This window comes from Nicotiana tabacum, chromosome 11 (genome assembly GCF_000715075.1).
Source record: "Nicotiana tabacum cultivar K326 chromosome 11, ASM71507v2, whole genome shotgun sequence".
Lineage (NCBI taxonomy): Eukaryota > Viridiplantae > Streptophyta > Magnoliopsida > Solanales > Solanaceae > Nicotiana > Nicotiana tabacum.
In genome coordinates, this window is record NC_134090.1 from 85,103,124 (window position 1) to 85,122,208 (window position 19,085).

Below are 19,085 nucleotides of genomic sequence, written 5' to 3' on the forward strand. Positions count from 1 at the left end.
AACGCCTGAATCTACACACAGGGGTGCAGGGAGTAAAATGAGTACTCCAACTCAGTGAGTAATAAATGTAAATAAAGACTGAAAGCAAGAAAACACGTAAGGCACAAGGCATTCTATAATGAAGCAGTAAGACCATTTAAAAACTATAAACTAGTTAAAAGATAAGTAAAATCCTTTTTCAACAAGCAGGCAGATAATTGATAAGCAATTAAGGAAAAATAAACACGTAAAGATTCGCCCCTCGGACACTGTATCAACAAAACCGCCCCTCGGGAAACATCTCATAACAATACTAGCCCCTCGGGCTCAATCTCACATCACAATGGGTACCCGCGCTCACTAGGGGTGTGCATACTCCTGGAGGGGCCCCTTACGGCCCAAACACAATATCAAGCCACCTCGTGGCATCATCACTAAGCCCTCGGCCTCATATTAATCAAGCTACCTCGTGGCGTACATATCTCAGGCCCTCGGCCTCATAATCAATATCAAATGTTTCCTCACAACATAGGCCCTCGGCCTTACTCACCCAAAATCCTCACAAGCCATTCGGGCAGTAGTAAAACATGTTTCTCAGCCCAAAATATCATTTAAAAGATCATTTAACTGTTGAAACAAAGTAAACATGGCTGAGTACGAAAACAGTGAAATATAACATGACTGAGTTCAAGTATAAAGTCAAAACAGTGAGGAAGTACCAATAAAAATCCCCGAAGGGTTCAAATAGTTGACACGGCCCAAATATGTCATTCATCCCAAATCATGATGATAGCAAATAGGTTTCAGTCAAATACGCAGTAAAATAATTATTTGGGATGGCCCAAGTCACAATCCCCTACAGTGCACGACCCCACGCTCGTCATCAAGTGTGTGCGTCACCTTAATATAGCATTACGATGTGCAATCCGGGGTTTCAAACCCTTAGAACATCATTTACAATTATTACTCACCTTGAACCGATCAAATCTCTAGCTCGCGATGCCTTTGCCCTTCAAATCGGCTTCCACTCACGTCGAATCAATCCAAAATCAGAACGAGGATGTCAAAATATGCTAAGGGAACGAAGCCCAAGAAAAAATAATCAAAATACGACACAAATCCCGAAATTACAAAAATCCGACCCCGGGACTATGCCTCAGAATTCGATAATTTTTACATCAATAGATTCTTTATCTCCCCGCGAGTTCATACATATCAAAAGTGCAGAAATCTGACCCCAAATGGTCCTTCAAATCCATAATTAAAGGCCTAAGTTTCCAAGCCCTAATTTCCCCAATTTTAACCTTTAATTTCCATAATTTCTAGCTCTAATCCATGAAATAATAGCATAGGAAGGAGTTTTAGGTCCAAATCCCTTACCTCAGTGAAATTCCCTTGAAACCCCCCTTTCAAATCATTCAAAAAGCTCCCTAGGCAAGATAAAAATGGTGAAATTAGTTCAAAATTCGCGAAGGCCATATTTTATACTTTCTGCCCAGAACTCTTCGCATCTACGGCCCAAAAGCCGCTTCTGCGGTACCGCATTCACGGTTAATTCCTTGCTTCTGCGGAAATCACTTAACTCACTATTTTCCGTATCTGCGATCCCTTATCTGTATCTACGACATCACAGATGCAGTCCATCTCACCGCTTCTACGGTCCCCGACTCCATCAGCACTTTCCACTTCTGCGACCTTCCTCATCGCACCTGCGGTCCCCAATCCGCAGGTGCGGAAATACTAGAAGCAGGAAATTCAGCAGCTGCAACAAATTCCAACTTCTCCGTTAACCTTCCGAAATCACCCAAAGGCCCCTGGGAGCTCAACCAAAAGCACAAACATTTCCCAATACCTTATTTAAACTTGTTCCAATATTCAAAATACCTCAAACAACATCAAATCAACCAAAACACATTCAAGACAAACTTTCAAAAATCTTCCGAATTTTGCTTTTGATTAAAGACCCAACCAAACCATGTCCGAATGACCTAAAATTTAGCACACACATCCCAAATGACCCAACAAAACTACTACAACTCTCGAAATTCCATTCCGACCTCCATATCAAAATCTCGCCTACCAATCAGAAATCGCCAAAATATCAACTTCGCCAATTCTAGCTTAAATCTACTCCGAACCACCAAAACCCATTCTGATCACACTCCTAAGTCCCAAATCACCTCCCGAAGCCAACCAAACCATCGGAACTCACATCCGAGCCCTCTAACACATTAGTCAACATCTGGTTGACGTTTTCAACTTAAGCTTCCTCAAAAGAGACTAAGTGTCTCAAACCTTACTAAATCCCTTCAAAAATCAATCCGACCAACCCAATAACACATAACAAAGATAAACAAAGCATAACGAAGAAGAAATAAGGAAAACAGAGTCATAACTCATGAGATGACTGGCCGGGTCGTCACATCCTCCCCAACTTAAACAAATATTCGTTCGCGAACGAATCAAGAAACATACCTAAAGCCTCAAATAGGTGAGGATATCTTCTCCGCATCTCTCGCTCGGTCTCCCAGGTAGCCTTCTCCACGGGCCAACCTTTTCACTGCACTTTCACTGAAGCTATATCCTTTTACCTCAGCTTTCGAACCTGGCGACCCAAAATAGCTACTGGCTCCACATCATAAGTCAAATCATCCTCCAACTGAACCGTGCTGAAATCCTAAACATGAGACGGGTCCCCAATATACTTCTGGAACATAGATACATGAAATACCTGGCGCACACTCGACAAGCTGGGTGGCAAAGCAAGCTCATAAGACACCTCCTCAATCCTCCGAAGCACCTCAAAAGTCCCAATGAATGAGGACTCAATTTCCCTTTCTTCCAAAATCTCATAACACCCTTCATGGGCAAAACTTTCAACAGAAACTTTTCACCAACCATGTAGGACACATCCCGAACCTTCCTGTCAGCATAACTCTTTTTGCCTCGATTGCACTGTACGAAGCCTCTCCTAAATCACCTTCACCTTTTCTAAGGCATCCTGCACCAAGTCTGTCCCCAATAGCCTAGCCTCACCGGCTCGAACAAACCAACTGGAGATCTACACCGCCTCCCGTACAAAGCCTCATATGGAGCCATCTGAATACTCGACTGGTAGCTGTTGTTATAAGCAAACTCTGCAAGTGGTAGAAACTGATCCCATGACCCTCCAAAATCAATGACATAAGCACACAACATGTCCTCCAATATCTGAATAGTGCACTCGGACTGTCTGTCCGTTTGAGGGTGAAAAGTTGTGCTCAACTCAACCTGAGTACCCAACTCTCGCATCACAGACCTCCAAAACTGCGAAGTAAACTGAGTGCCCCTATTTGAAATGATGGAGTCTGGGACACCATGCAACCAAACAATCTCCTGGATATAGATCTCTGCCAACCGCTCTGAAGAATAGTAGTACACACAGGAATGAAGTGTGCGGACTTGGTCAGCCAATCCACAATCACCCAAATAACATCGAACTTCCTCAAAGTTCGTGGAAGTCCAACAACAAAGTCCATAGTGATCCTCTCCCACTTCCACTTGGGAATATCCATCTGTTGAAACAAGCCACCCGGTCTCTAATGCTCATATTTCACCTGCTGACAATTGAAACACCGAGCTACAAATCTCACAATATCTTTCTTCATTATTCTCCACCAATAGTGCTGCCTCAAATCCTGATATTTCTTCGCGACACCTGGATGAATGGAATACCGCGAGCTATGGGCCTCCTCCAGAATCAACTCCCGAAGCTCATCCACATTGGGGACACTTATTCGGCCCTGCATCCCCAACATATCATCATCATCAATGGTCATATCTCTGGAATAATCATGTTGAACTCTATCCTTAAGGACAAGCAAATGCAGATCATCATAATGGCATTCTCTTATGCGATCATATAAGGAAGACCAAAAAACCACACAAGCCAACACCCGACTGGGCTCCAAAATATCTAACCTCATGAACCGATTGGACAAGGCCTGAACATCAACTGCAAGAGGTCTCTCCCCAACTGAAATATATGCCAAACTCCCCATACTCACTGCCTTTCGATTCAAAGCATCAACCACCACATTGGCCTTTCTCGGATGGTAAAATATAGTGATATCATAATCCTTAAGCAACTCCAACCATCTCCGCTGCCTCAAATTAAGATCCTTTTGCTTTAACAAATGCTGAAGACTGCAATGATCAGTGAACACCTCACAAGATATGCCATACAAGTAATGCCTCCAAATCTTCAATGCGTGAACTATGGTAGCCGATTCCAAATCATGAACGGGATAGTTCTTCTCATGGGGCTTCAACTGATGAGAAGCATAAGCAATAACTCTACCATCCTGCATCAATACATACCCAATACCAACTCTCGAAGCATCATAATACACGGTATATGAGCCCGAAGCTGATGGCAAAACTAACACTGGAACTGTGGTCAAAACTGTCTTGAGCTTTTGAAAGCACTCCTCACACTCATCCGACCATACAAATGAAGCACCCTTCTGAGTCATCTTGGTCAAGGGCAATGCGATTGATGAGAATTCCTGAACAATCCGGTGATAATAACTCATCAAACCAAGAAAGCTGCGAATCTCTATGGCTGAGGACGGTTTGGGCCAACTTTGAACCGTCTCTATCTTCTTCGGATCAACCTGAATACCCTCGCTGGATACCACGTGCCCCAAGAAAGCCACTGAACTGAGCCAAAACTCACTCTTGGAGAATTTTGCATAAAGCTTCTCCTCTCTCAATCTCTGCAACACAACTCTCAAATGCTCCGCGTGCTCCTCCTGACTATGCGAATATACTAGAATATCATCAATGAAGACCATGACAAATGAATCAAGATAAGGCCGGAACACGCTGTTCATCAAATGCATGAACGCTTTTGGGGCATTGGTCAGCCCAAAAGACATCACCAGAAACTCATAATGATCATATCTGGTCCTGAAAGTTGTCTTAAGAATATCCGAGTCCCTGATCTTCAACTGGTGATAACCTGAATGGAGATCAATCTTGGAGAACACTCTTGCTCCCTGAAGCTGGTCGAATAAATCATCAATGCAAGGCAAATGATACTTGTTCTTAATTGTTACCTTGTTCAATTGCTTATAATCAATGCACATTCTCATAGTGCCATCCTTCTTCTTCACGAATAGAATCGGCGCACCCCAAGGTCGAATGCTGGTGCCATACGATACAGCAGAATAGAATGGGCTGAGTGCCCGATACCAGGTCAATAAAAAAATGAATATCCCTGTCCGGTGGCATGCCCGACAGGTCAGCAGGAAACACATCGAGAAAATCCCTCACAACTGGAACAGAATCAATACTGGGAGTCTCAGCATCGACATCCCTCACAAATGCTAGATACAAAAGACAACCCTCCCCAACTATACGCTAGGCTTTCAAGAATGAGATCACTCTATTGGGAACATAATCAATCACACCTCGCCACTCGATCTGTGGCACACCTGGTATAGCCAATGTGACTGTCTTAGCATGACAGTCTAGAATAGCACGACACAGAGATAGCCAATCCATGCCCAAAATGACATCGAAATCCACCTTACATAATAATAAAAGATCCACACGGGTCTCCAGACCCCCAATAATCACCATATACGACCGGTACACACAGTCTATAACAACAGTATCGCCTACCGGGGTAGATACATGAACAGGTAAAACAAGAAACTCATAGGGCGTACCCAAATAACGAGCAAAGCATGATAACACATATGAAAAGGTGGAACCAGGATCAAATAATACAGAGGCATCTCTATGGCAGACTGAAGCAATACCTGTAATAACAGCATCTGAAGCAATAACATCCGGCCTGCCCAGAAGTGCATAGAAATAGTCCTGATCGACCTCCCCCTCTGGGGCGACCCATAACTGACTGACCTACACCCCTAGCTGGCTGGGCGGGTAGTGAAGTAACTGGTGTTGAAGCCGATCACTGACCTCTTTGTTGAGATGAGCTCGGAAGACGACGAGGGCACTGCCTCCACATATGACCCATCTCACCACACTCATAACAACTGAAGATATTCCGCGATTCTCATACACCTATGAAGTATAACATAACCTTTTCCTTTACTCGATCCATCCTCAGTCTTAAATATTTGTAAGCCATAACTATTTCTCCCAAACACCTCAAACTGGAACCAACATAGCACAAAACCATGCAATCAACTAATCAATAGCAGACTCCCCCACTTGGCTCGAAGCCATAGATCAAAACACACTCAATAATTCATAACACATATACTCTAATGCTGCCACAATACCATAGTGATATTAAACTCAATCCTTCATAAGCTAGCGAAACACAAACCATTTGGTACTTTAACTCTTGTGCAAATCTCGCATTCACTCTCGTAACAGTTAAACCCACTCTCTTAAGCAACCCAAATTTAAATTGCAACACATATATTTCACTTATAAATGAGATCTTCTAATAGACAATATAGGGATCACACAACCTCAGAACACTCTGCAGGAGATAACCCACCTGCTTTGCCTCAAACTAGCATTTCTGTATACCTTCCACCGTCATAAACATTACGCAGTCACTTAAACTTCCTGACTCTGAACTCAGACCGCAACATAAAATTTACCCCACTCCAAACTAGGAAACATGGAAAGATCCTTCACACACCCATAACTCGGGGCTATACCTCAAATCAAGATGAAAATCGAGCATCTAATAGTCCTTCTATCCTCCAGCAGACCCTTCTTGCCGCTTCCAAATTGCATGAATACATTTCGCAGTCACATCACACTCATCACGTAACTATCTAGTCATCACCTCCCTTAATAGGGACATAATAGAACATATGGATCCAGAAACATGCACTCACAAAATCAACAACTCAAGGCTCAAGCTATAGGCAAAACTCCGGCCTCGAGTTCTCCAAACAAGCCCAACATCAATGCACATAAATCACATATCACCCCTCGATCAGGGAATCACAAGCCATCGATGCATATCCGATACCGAGCGCTCATGTGCACATACGAATGCGTGGGAGGAATTCAAAGAGTTACTTTTCAAGCAGAATCAAGGACGCACGATAAGAATTCAAGAATGTGAAATTTTTCCTAAAGGTTCTGTAGCCTCCCGAGGATAAATATAGACGTCTCCACACAGATCCGCGAGACTCTAATAAACCTGCTCATGACTCGTGAGACCTATGTAACCTAGGTTCTGATACCAACTTGTCACAACCTTAAACCTGGATCCGGTCGTGATGGCGCCTCTTGTGAAGACAAGGCCAGCCGACACTTCCTATTTTCCAATTCATTAACAATTAAGCATTTAGAAACAGTCAAAACTTGGTAAAATAAGCCAAAGTAGCAAATAACATCATAAATAAGCGAAAGAACAACGTAACACAGCCCTAAACCGGGGTATCACTAGTCATGAGCATCTACAAGTTCTAATATAAATCTGATAAGTCTATAAACTATTACAAACTATCTGATATAGAGATAGAGATGACAAAGAGGGAGAAACACGGGTCTGTGCACATCAAGCAGCTACCTCGTGAACTCCGAATGTTCACCGGGAGCTCTCAACTCGCACTGGCAGGATCAGAAACGTCTGAATCTGCACACAAGGGTGTAGGGAGTAAAGTGAGTACTCCAACTCAGTGAGTAACAAAGGTAAATAAAGACTGAAAGAAAGAAAACACGTAAGGCACAAAGCATTCTATAATGAAGCAGTAAGACCATTTAAAAACAATAAACCAGTTAAAAGATAAGTAAAATCCTTTTTCAACAAACAGGCAGATAATTGACAGGCAATTAAGGAAAAATAAACATGTAAAGGTTCGCCCCTCGGGCACTGTATTAACAAAAAACGCCCCTCGGGCAACATCTCAGAACAATACCAGCCCCTCGGGCTCAATCTCATATCACAATGGGTACCCGCGCTCACTAGGGGTGTGCAGCCTCCTAGAGGGGCCCCTTACGATCCAAGTGCAATATCAAGCCACCTCGTGGCATAATTACTAGGCCCTCGGCCTCATATCAATCAAGCCACCTCATGGCATACATATCTCAGGCCCTCGACCTCATAATCAGTATCAAATGTTTCCTCATAACATAGGCCCTCGGCCTTACTCAGCCAAAATACTCACAAGCCCAACAAATCAAATTACTAGACCTACAAGCGCTCTCCCCAATGATACAGAGAAGAACCCTCAAGTTAATGCAGCTACACTCAAAAACGAGAGGGAACTAGAGGAAGTGCCAAAGAAGAGAAAAAACAAGCCTATACCTGATGACGAGTTGATTCCTAAGGCGACACCCGAATCAAAGAAAAAGGATGCAACTTCAGAGCCGTGGAGGCTTCAAGGCCACCACCACCTTTCCCCCAGATATTGCAGAAAAAGAATGATGATCACATGTTCAGCAAATTTCTCTCTATGTTGAGCCAGGTTCAATTAAATATTCCACTAGTGAATGTACTTCGTGAAATTCCAAAGTATGCTAAGTACATAAAAGATATAGTGGTTCACAAGATAAGGTTTACTGAATTTGAGACAGTTGCCCTTACTGAGGAGTGCACTTTAAGGGTCCAAAACAAGCTTCCTCAAAAGCTTAAGGATCCTGGTAGCTTCACCATCCCTGTGCGAATTGGTAATATTGATGTGGGTCATGCGCTTTGTGATTTGGGGGCAAACATAAATCTGATGCCCTTGTCCTTGTTCAAGCAATTGGGTCTGGGAGCTCCAAGAGCAACCACTGTGATGTTGCAGCTATCTGATAGGTCCATAGCATACCCTGAAGGAGTGATTGAAGATGTATTGCTACAAATTGGGAAGTTCATATTCCCTGCGGACTTTATTGTACTAGATTATGAGGCTGATGAACTGGTTCCAATCATATTGGTGCGACCCCTCTTGGCTACTGGTGATGCAATTATTAAAGTGAGAGAGGGAAAAATGATTTTGAGGGTGGATGACGAGGAAGCAGTATTTAATGTCTACAAAGCAATCCAACTTCCCAGCCACTATGAGGATCTCTCGATGATATCTGTTGTGGAAGTGGACGAGCAACTTCTTGACACGAGTGTATATCTAGACGATTCTCTTGAGAAAGCACTTATGTTGTTCAATAGCTTGGAAATTGATGAGGAGGTTGAGGAGATGATGCATATCCTAGATGCATCTTGTGCTTACATGCAGGGGATACACCCCTTTGAGCCCCTAAATAGACCAAGTGGACCTCCTCCAAAGCCATCAATTGAGGAAGCTCCAAAATTGGAGCTCAAACCCCTGCCTCCTCACCTTCAATATGCTTATTTGGGTAGTTCTGACACTTTACCTGTTATTGTTTCTTCTGACTTGTCTAAATTGCAGGAAGAAAAGCTGTTGAGAGTGCTATGTGAGCACAACCGAGCAATTGGGTGGACGATGTCTGACATTAGAGGCATTAGTCCAACTTTCTGCATGCATAAAATCCTCATGGAGGACGGACACAAGCCAAGTGTAGAGCAACAACGCCGACTAAATCCAATCATGAAAGAGGTGGTAAGAAAAGAAGTGATTAAGTGGCTTGATGCAAACATTGTATTTCCAATCTCTAATAGCAAATGGGTAAGTCCCGTGCAATGTGTACCTAAGAAAGGGGGGATGGTTGTAGTGGTTAATGAAAATAATGACTTGATTCCCACAAGAACTATCACTGGGTGGAGAATTTGCATAGATTACTCGGGCAGTAGTAAAACATGTTTTTCAGCCCAAAATATCATTTAAAAGATCATTTAAGTGTTGAAACAAAGTAAACATGGCTGAGTACGAAAATAGTGAAATATAACATGACTGAGTTCAAGTATAAAGTCAAAATAGTGAGAAAATACTAGTAAAAATCCCCGAAGGGTTCAAATAAATGGCACAAGGCCCAAATATGGCATTCAGCCCAAATCATGATGATAGCAAATAGGTTTCAATCAAATACGCGGTAAAATAGTCAGTCAGTACGGACCAAGTCACAATCGCCAATAGTGCACGACCCCATGCTCGTCATCAAGTGTGTGCGTCCCCTCAATATAGCACTATGATGTGCAATCCGGGGTTTCAAAACCCTCAGAACATCATTTACAATCATTACTCAACTCGAACTGGTCAAATATCTAGCTCGCGACGCATTTTCCCCTCGAATCGGTCTTCACTCACGTCGAATCTATCCAAAATCAGAACGAGGACGTCAAAATATGCTAAGGGAACGAAGGCTAAGCAAAAATAATCAAAATATGACACAAATCCCAAAATTACCAAAACCTGACCCCCGAGCCCATGCCTCAGAATTTGATAATTTTTACATCAATAAGTTCCTCATCTCCCCACGGGTTCATACATATCAAAAGTGCAGAAATACGACCCCAAATGGTCCTTCAAATCCACAATTAAAGGCCTAAGTTTCCAAGCCCTAGTTTCCCCAATTTTAACCTTTAATTTCAATAATTTCTAGCTCTAATCCATGAAATAATAGCATAGGAACGAGTTTTTGGTCCAAATCCCTTACCTCAGTGAAGGTCCCTTGAAATCCCCCTTTCAAATCGTTCAAAAAGCTCCCAAGCCGAGATAAAAATGGTGAAATTAGCTCAAAATTCGCGAAGGCTAGATTTTATACTTTTTGCCTAGAACTTTTTACATTTGCGGCCCAATACCCGCTTCTGCGGTACCGCATTTTTGGTTAATTCTCCGTTTCTGCGGAAATTACTTAACTCACTATTTTTCGCATCTGCGATCCCTCATCCGCATCTGCGACATCGCATATGCGGTCCATCTTACCGTTTTTGCCATCTCTGACTCCATCAGCACTTTCCGCTTCTGTGACCTCCCTCATCGCACATGTGGTATTGCACCTGCGGTCCCTAATTCGCAGGTGCGGAAATACCAGAGGCAGGAAATTCAGCAGCTGCAATAAAATTTTAACTTTTCCGTTAAGCTTCCGAAATCACCTCGAGGCTCCCGGGACCTCAACCAAAAGCACAAACATGTCCCAATACCTTATTCATACTAGTACCAATCTTCAAAACACCTCAAACTACATCAAATCAACCAAAACACATCGGATTCAAGCCAAACTTTCAAAAATCTTCTGAATTTCACTTTTAATCAAAAACCCAACCAAACCATATCCGAATGACCTCAAATTTAGCACACACATCCAAAATGACCCACGAAATTACTGCAACTCTCGGAATTCCATTCTGACCCCTATATCAAAATCTCGCCTACCAACCGTAAATCGCCAAAATATCAACTTCGCCAAATCAAGCCTAAATCTACTCCGAACCTCTAAAACCCATTCCGATCACACCCCAAAGTCTCAAATTACCTCCCGAAGCTAACCAAACCATCGGAACTCACATCCAAGCCCTCTAACACATAAGTCAATATCCGGTTGACTTTTCCAACTTAAGCTTTCTCAAAAGAGACTAAGTGTCTTAAACCTTACTAAATCCTTTCCGAACTCAATCCGACCAACCGATACCATATAACACAGATAAACAAAGCATAATGAAGCAAAAATAAGGAAAATGGAGCGGTAACTCATGAGACGACTAGCCGGGTCGTCACACCTACTAACTCGATACAACTCAACAAAGCTGAACAATGCATAAATAAGCATAGATGGGAAAAATGAGACTTAAACTCTCAGAACGAGCGACCAAGTCGTTACATAAAGACCAAGTAAAATAACATGTCGGAAATTATTGGAGCATGGAATGAGAATAAGTCATATTCTCTAATGTTAGGTATGGGAATAAATTCTCGTATTTTATTATCATTGTTTACATGGCATGTTTGAACGAGAATTGATCGAATATTGGTTATTCTTATTTTGATGATCCATGTCCATATTGTGGAGGACCACATTTGTGGCAAAATTGTGAATCTCAATCTTATTAGTGAAATCTTTGTAATGTGTGTGGTTGTCAAGGTGGCCATTGGGATGGTTGACCTAATTCTTATTATCCTTCTCAGAGCTCTTATTATGATATTTCTAATATTTTTTATGAGTTTGATAGAAGCAACAAAGTGGAGGATATGGAACGTGTTGCTCATATTATGGACATAATGAGGCAAGTAGCTGAGTAACAAGATGAAAATAAAAAGGCTATACAAAGAATTATTGCAGCAATCATGAGAATGAAGGCTGAGGCGGAAGAATTGGCTAAAGAGAGTGAGTTCCCACTAGAAGATAATTTTGAAGAAGCAGATAAAGTGAGCCAATCTTGGCTAGAGGAACAAGCTCAGCTAATAAAATTTCATGAGTCTCTCTGTAATAGTCTTTCAAATATGACAGAACAACTGATAGAAGGAAGAACTGAGCTCAAGCAATAGATAGACCAATTTGGCTCAAATATCCATGACTTGCAGGCTAAGTTGAACAAAAAGGTTGAGGTGTCTGATTCCCTACACCCAATTATTGTAGATACTGGCAAACTTATGGAGCAAAAAAAGGAATCCCAACTATTCGATAAAAGTTGACGAAGTGCGCAAAAGTGAGGATGTCAAAATTGAAGCGATTCTAAAGTTGGAGCGCATGAGAGCTCATTCTAACCATTTTTCAACATTGTGCTTGGTTGGTGACATGAGAATTGATCCACTAGAGCATATGGAGCAGTCAATGGATAAGGAACAAAGTGCATACATTCTAAAATTTGTGATACCAAGGAGACAAAATGACATCCCTCACTTAAGGCCAAAAAGTGCAAGATGCGATATCTATTAATTTGTTCCTTTATTTTTACACCACCGCCCCAGGAACATGACAGAAAAATTGATGCAAAATTGGGGACGCAATTCATATCTTCAAAGTGGAGGAAAGTGAAAGTGATGGCATCGTGCCACGACATTAAATCAGGCGCTTGTTGGGAGGCAACACAGCTTTACTGCTTTCTTTTATTTTTATTTTTATCTTATTATTATTATAGTGTCTATTTTTATTTTGTAGGATTATAAGCATAGGAAGCAAAGGAATTGGAAGAGGGAAAAAGCGAGCTAGATGGTCAGAACTAAGTGTGAGGTGCCTACACAAAGGCCCATGCCTGGGTGAAGTTTGAGCACCCAGTTAGGCTATTGCTTTGGCCTTTGTGCTTTCAGGGAGTTTCTTGTCCACCCTCATTGTTGTTTTATTTTATTTGTACATTGGTGATAATTGACTCTTTTAAGTGTGGGGTGAGAGAATTTCTCTAGATAATTAATAGTAGTGTGTTTGAACAATGTTAACTTCTTATTTTTGTTTTCGTAGTTGTGTAGTATTTTAGTAGCTCCTAAGAAAAATCGAAAAAAAAGTAGAAAAATTGGACTTTTCCCGACCATGGATCACTTAGACAATTTTCTTGAGGGATTTAAGTCTAAAGAAAAAGGACAAAATGATTTTCTTTGTAGGCAGTGTAGTAATTCCCCCTTGGTTTTTCTTTGTGCCGCGGTTCTTTTCCAAGTATTTTGTTTGAACTGGATGTAGTTAGTATTTTTAGGAGTAGGAGCCGTTGTGCTATGAATTGAAATGGAACAATATCTCTTGACTTTATTATGCCTTGAGAATAGTGAGTACTTTGGTTGTAACGCTTAAGCTTAGTTTTTGACTCTTGTATAAGTACCTTAAATTATATGATCTTAACTTTGCTTAACTGCTTTGACTAGAGTGTCTTGATGAGTCCAATCCTAAGTGAGTTATGTGTGTCACGACCCAAAATCTAACCACGTCGTGATGACGCCTATCATATACTAGGCCAGCCAATTATTACCCATTCACTCCGTTTTCCAATTTAAGACTTAAGAAAAATCATATTTTTAAACAGAAATCCAATAAGGTAAAGATAGAATTCAAATCCAGCGGAAAGAAATACATAATCCCGACCTCGGGCGTAACTAAGTCATGAGCAACATACTACAACTGTCTGAAATACATAAGACTACATAGTCTAAATAAAAGTACTATAAGGAAGATAAGGAAGGAGAAGGCAGAACTGTGATCGCCAAGCAGCTACCTCGCAATCTCCACAGAAAGTCCTCCACTGGCAAGACCAACAACCGCTACCGTGCCCCGAGATACCTGGATCTGCACACAGGGGTGCATGAGGTAACGTGAGTACACCAACTCAGTAAGTAACAAGTCCAAGCTATGGACTGATGGTAGTGATGAACCAAACCCCATACGGGTTGCAACATATAATTGTACAGAAAAGTAGACATGCTTATAGTTCATGTATTCTTCTCAGAAATAGCCAAACACAGTATGAACAGTATATAGTATAAGCTTAGAAAAACCCTAAGTACCAATGTACAGATAGCATGATCCATGTCACGTATAATACCTCCACTCACAGTGCTCAACCACTCTGTACCGTATACAGCCCACTCGGCCCAGGGAAGATCCATCCCGGAATATACGTACATCATAGACTATAAGTCACCAAGTACCGAGGAAAAATAGGCCAATCAAGCCTCATGGAGAAGATCCATCTCCATGCCAATACTTCGAACAAGATCCATGTCCAGGGAAGATGAATCCCTCAATATCATCAACTACTCCGCTCACTGGGGGTGTAAAGACTCCGGATATGCTTCTCTGAGCCCAAGCGCTATATCAATGCCAGCGAAGACATGATCAATATCATTGATGCAGCGTGCAGCCCGATCCCATACTGTCAATCAATATCCGACTCTCGGCCTCACTCTGCCAATACTCTCTAGTCTCACACACATGGGCTAAGACATCATGATACAAGCTTGAACAATGATATGATATGTCAAATAGCAATAATCGAGACTGAGCCATGATATAATATGCATGAACAGGACTGAGTATAGAATATACATGAACTAATGACATGACAGCAAGAAACGACCTCCCGGGTCTCGACAATTTCAGCATGAAGCCTTAACATGATATTTAGCATGATTTGCAGCTTATCAACTTAATCACATAATTACAACACAATATCAACGTAAAGAGTAACTAAGTGGTGCCATGGAATGATCCAAGATGCATTTCTCATGGTGCACGCCCACACGCCATCACTTGGCATTGCGTCACCTCAATAGTAATCATAGAACACATAGTTCGGGGTTTCGAATCCTCAAAACCAAGTTTGGAAGCGTTACTTACCTCAAGCCAAGCCAAACTCTAGCCCGTGACGCCTTTTCCTCTCGATTCTGCCTCTAAATTCCCCAAATCTAACAAAAATTAGTAGATAATGATCAAAATATGCTAAGGGAACAAAGCCCACTCGAAAATAATCAAATTACATAAAAATCTCGAAATTGGTCAAAACCCGACCCCGGACCCACGCCTTGGAATCTGACAAAATTTACATCAATGGAATCCTTATTCCCCCATGAGTTCATTCATATCAAAAGTACCAAAATTCGATCACAAATGACCCCTCAAATCCCTAATTTATGTCTCCAATTTTCCAAGCCCTAACCCCAATTTGCTACTGATTTTCCCATATATTTCAAGCTTACAACCTTAAAAATCATCATAAAAAATGAGTTTAGGGACCAAGGACCTTACCTCTAAGAAACCCTCTTGAATTCTCCCTTGAATTTTCTTCCCAAAGCTTCTTACCATTTGAAATGTTATGAAAAATAACCCAAATTCGCAAAGGAAATCTTTTATCTTTTCTGACCCGGGATTTTCGCATCTGTGGTCCATTTCTGCTTCTGCGCTACCACTTCTGCGACCACGTGCACCGCTTCTGCAGTTTTCACTTATCCGCCAGCCACCGCACCTGTGATCACCTTCTCGCACCTGCACCATCGCAGGTGCGCCCAAATTCTGCATCTGCGGGCTCTAGCATTTCCCTCTCTTGGCCGCATCTGCAATTTCTCCTCCGCTTCTGTGAGCTCTCACTTGCGGTCCCCAAGCTGCAGGTGCAGTTATCAAAGAAAACTCAGCAGCTTCAGCTGCAAATTCCCAACTTCAAACTTCCTGTCAACCATCTGAAATCACCCCGAGGCCCCCGGAACAAAAGCACAAACAAGTCATATACCATTATCCAAACTTATACCAATCTTCAAAACACCTCAAACAATATCGAATCAACCAAATAACATCAGATTCAAGCCTAAGGTTCCAAAATCTTCCGAATTGCACTTTCGATCAAAAAGTCTATCAAACCTCGTCCGAATGACCTGAAATTTTGCACACACATCACAATTCACACCACAAACCTACTCCAACTTCTGGAATTCCATTAGGAACCCTATAACAAAATTTCACCTATCAACCGGAAAATGCCAAAATTCCAATTTCGCCAATTCAAGCCTAAATCTACTCCGGACCTCCAAAATACATTCCAATAACGCTCCTAAATCGAAAATCACCTCCCGAAGCTATCCGAATCATAAAATCCAAATTCCGAGATCAAATGCTCACTAGTCAACTTTTAATTGACTTTCCAACTCAAAGGCAAACTTTAGAGACTAAGTGTCTCAAACCTTACCAAAACCTCTCCGAACCCGAACCAACTAACCCAGTAACACACAATACAGCTGAACATCACAATAAGAAGAAGAAATGGGGGAAACGGAGTGGTAACTCATGAAATAACCGGTCGGGTCATTACATCTTCCCCCTCTTAAACAAACATTCGTCCTCGAACGAGTTAGGAAACATACCTGAAGTCCCAAATAGGTGAGGATATCTGCTCCGCATCTCCAGCTCGGTCTTAGCCTCATCCAGGGGCCGACCTCTCCACAGCACTTTCACTGAAGCTATATCCTTTGATCTCAATTTTCAAACCTGACGCTCCAAAATAGCCACTGGCTCCATAAACCAACTGAACCGTGCTGAAATCCAAGACATGAGATGGATCGCCAATATACTTCCGGAGCATAGAAACATGAAATACCGGATGCACACTCGATAAGTTGGGTGGAAAGGCAAGCTCATAAGACACCTCCCCAATCCTCCGAAGCACCTCAAAAGTCCCAATGAACCGAGGACTCAATTTACCCTTTTTCCGAAATCTCATAACACCTTTCATGGGCGAAACCTTCAATAGAACCTTCTCACCAACCATGTAAGACACATCCCGAACCTTCCTGTCAGCATAACTCTTTTGTCTCGATTGTGCTATATGAAGCCTCTCCTAAATCACATTCACCTTGTCTAAAGCATCCTGCACCAAGTCTGTACCCAAAAGCCTAGCCTCGCCGGGTTCAAATCAACTAACTGGAGATCCACACCATCTCCCGTACAAAGCCTCATATGGAGCCATCTAAATACTCGATTGGTAACTATTGTTATAAGCAAACTCCGCAAGCGGTAGAAACTGATCCCATGACCCTCCAAAATCAATGACACAAGCGCGCAACATGTCCTCCAATATCTGAATAGTGCGCTCTGACTGCCTGTCCGTCTAAGGGTGAAAAGCTGTGCTCAACTCTACCTGAGTACCCAACTCTCACTGTATAGACCTCCAAAACTATGAAGTAAACTGAGTACCTCCATTTGAAATAATAAAAACTAGGACACCATGCAACCAAACAACCTCTCGGATATAGATCTTTGCCAACTTGTCATGCCCCAACCTCGAGAGGCGCGATCGGCGCTCAATCAAGTGAACTCAACTGAGCAAGTCTTATCAAACCCTTTCTACCCAACTCAATATGATTAAGGAAACCATGCTTTCATTTATTTAGACAATAGGAAAGGTTGTACATTCGACATTGGTAGATCACTTCATATCACAACCTTAAAACATAGCTAAGTTTCCAAGATTCCATACAGTTATAGTTTAGAGAGACAAGAGTTAGATTTACTACATAGTTCATAAACCCGTCCAACACACGTACATAACCCACACAAATGTCTATGGAGCATCTAAGGATACAAAAGACAAATATGACAATGCCGGCAACAAGGCCCCGACTGTACCTCAAAAGTGGATATATATAACAAAAGATGTACAACATAACCCCTTGGTGGAGATAGGGGCTCACCAAGATTTTGAGAAGAGGATACTCCTCTACGCGCGATCGGCACTATCCACTATGGAGCCACCTACATTCATTTAAAAATGTAGTTTCCCCGACAAAAGGTACGTTAGTACCATGGAAAAGTACTAGTATGTATAACTAAACTCCATTTTATTAGAAAGAACTATCATGCAAGAACAAGGAAATCACGAGAGACAATTAAAGGTTTTAACCGGACGCCACATCATCAATAAAAGAATCATATAATCTTTCACATAATTACCATATCTTTAGTTTGGAGCATTCCTTTCATATGTTCCTCATTGTTCTCAATACCACTGCTATCTTGAGCGGAGTCCGATCGCGATCCAATCGGCTAGGTTGCCTCATTTGAGACATATACCTCAATCACCATTTCATTTCCCCTTTTCAGGAATTCAATATTAGCACATTATCACCATGTGTGCAGCATGGTGTCCGATCACGGCCCGATCGGCTAGGTCCCCTTACCTAGGCGTTGTTCCTTTATTATCAATCATCTCATTTCAATCTTTGTTTCACATATATCATTTCATAGACACTTGAGGACACAACTATCACGTCATATATTTGGCACTAGGACATATTTCACATCATTCCCAATTTCAATGTTAGATTTGTAATTTAGGGTAATATGTGCACACAAGAGCAAATAAAACTGTAAGCATAGATGAGACTTCACATAGATGGGACAACGTATGCAGCTTCAATCTCAATTTAAGGTCTAAGCATTTCAATACATGATTCATATTCTATGCACCTTTTCAAGTTATCAAGAATAGCACATTAATCATATTAACACATCTTTCACGTATATAAGGTTGCAACCCCAAATTCATGTGAAACAACAATCAATATAACGATTCAACTTAAATCATACTGTATTTACTCAAACACCGACGAAGCTCAATTTCTAAAAGACGGGGTTTTAGCTATACATACCTCAACTGAGCTTTCCTTAATCCTATAATATTCCGGAATGTTCGCACTTCAATCTATTTAAGCAATGTAGCACAATTGAACCCATAATCAGAAAAACATCATAATCTAAGCTCACTTGAGCATTTTATCAAGCATTGAGTATTCATTAAGGCCTTATGGTCCTTTTAT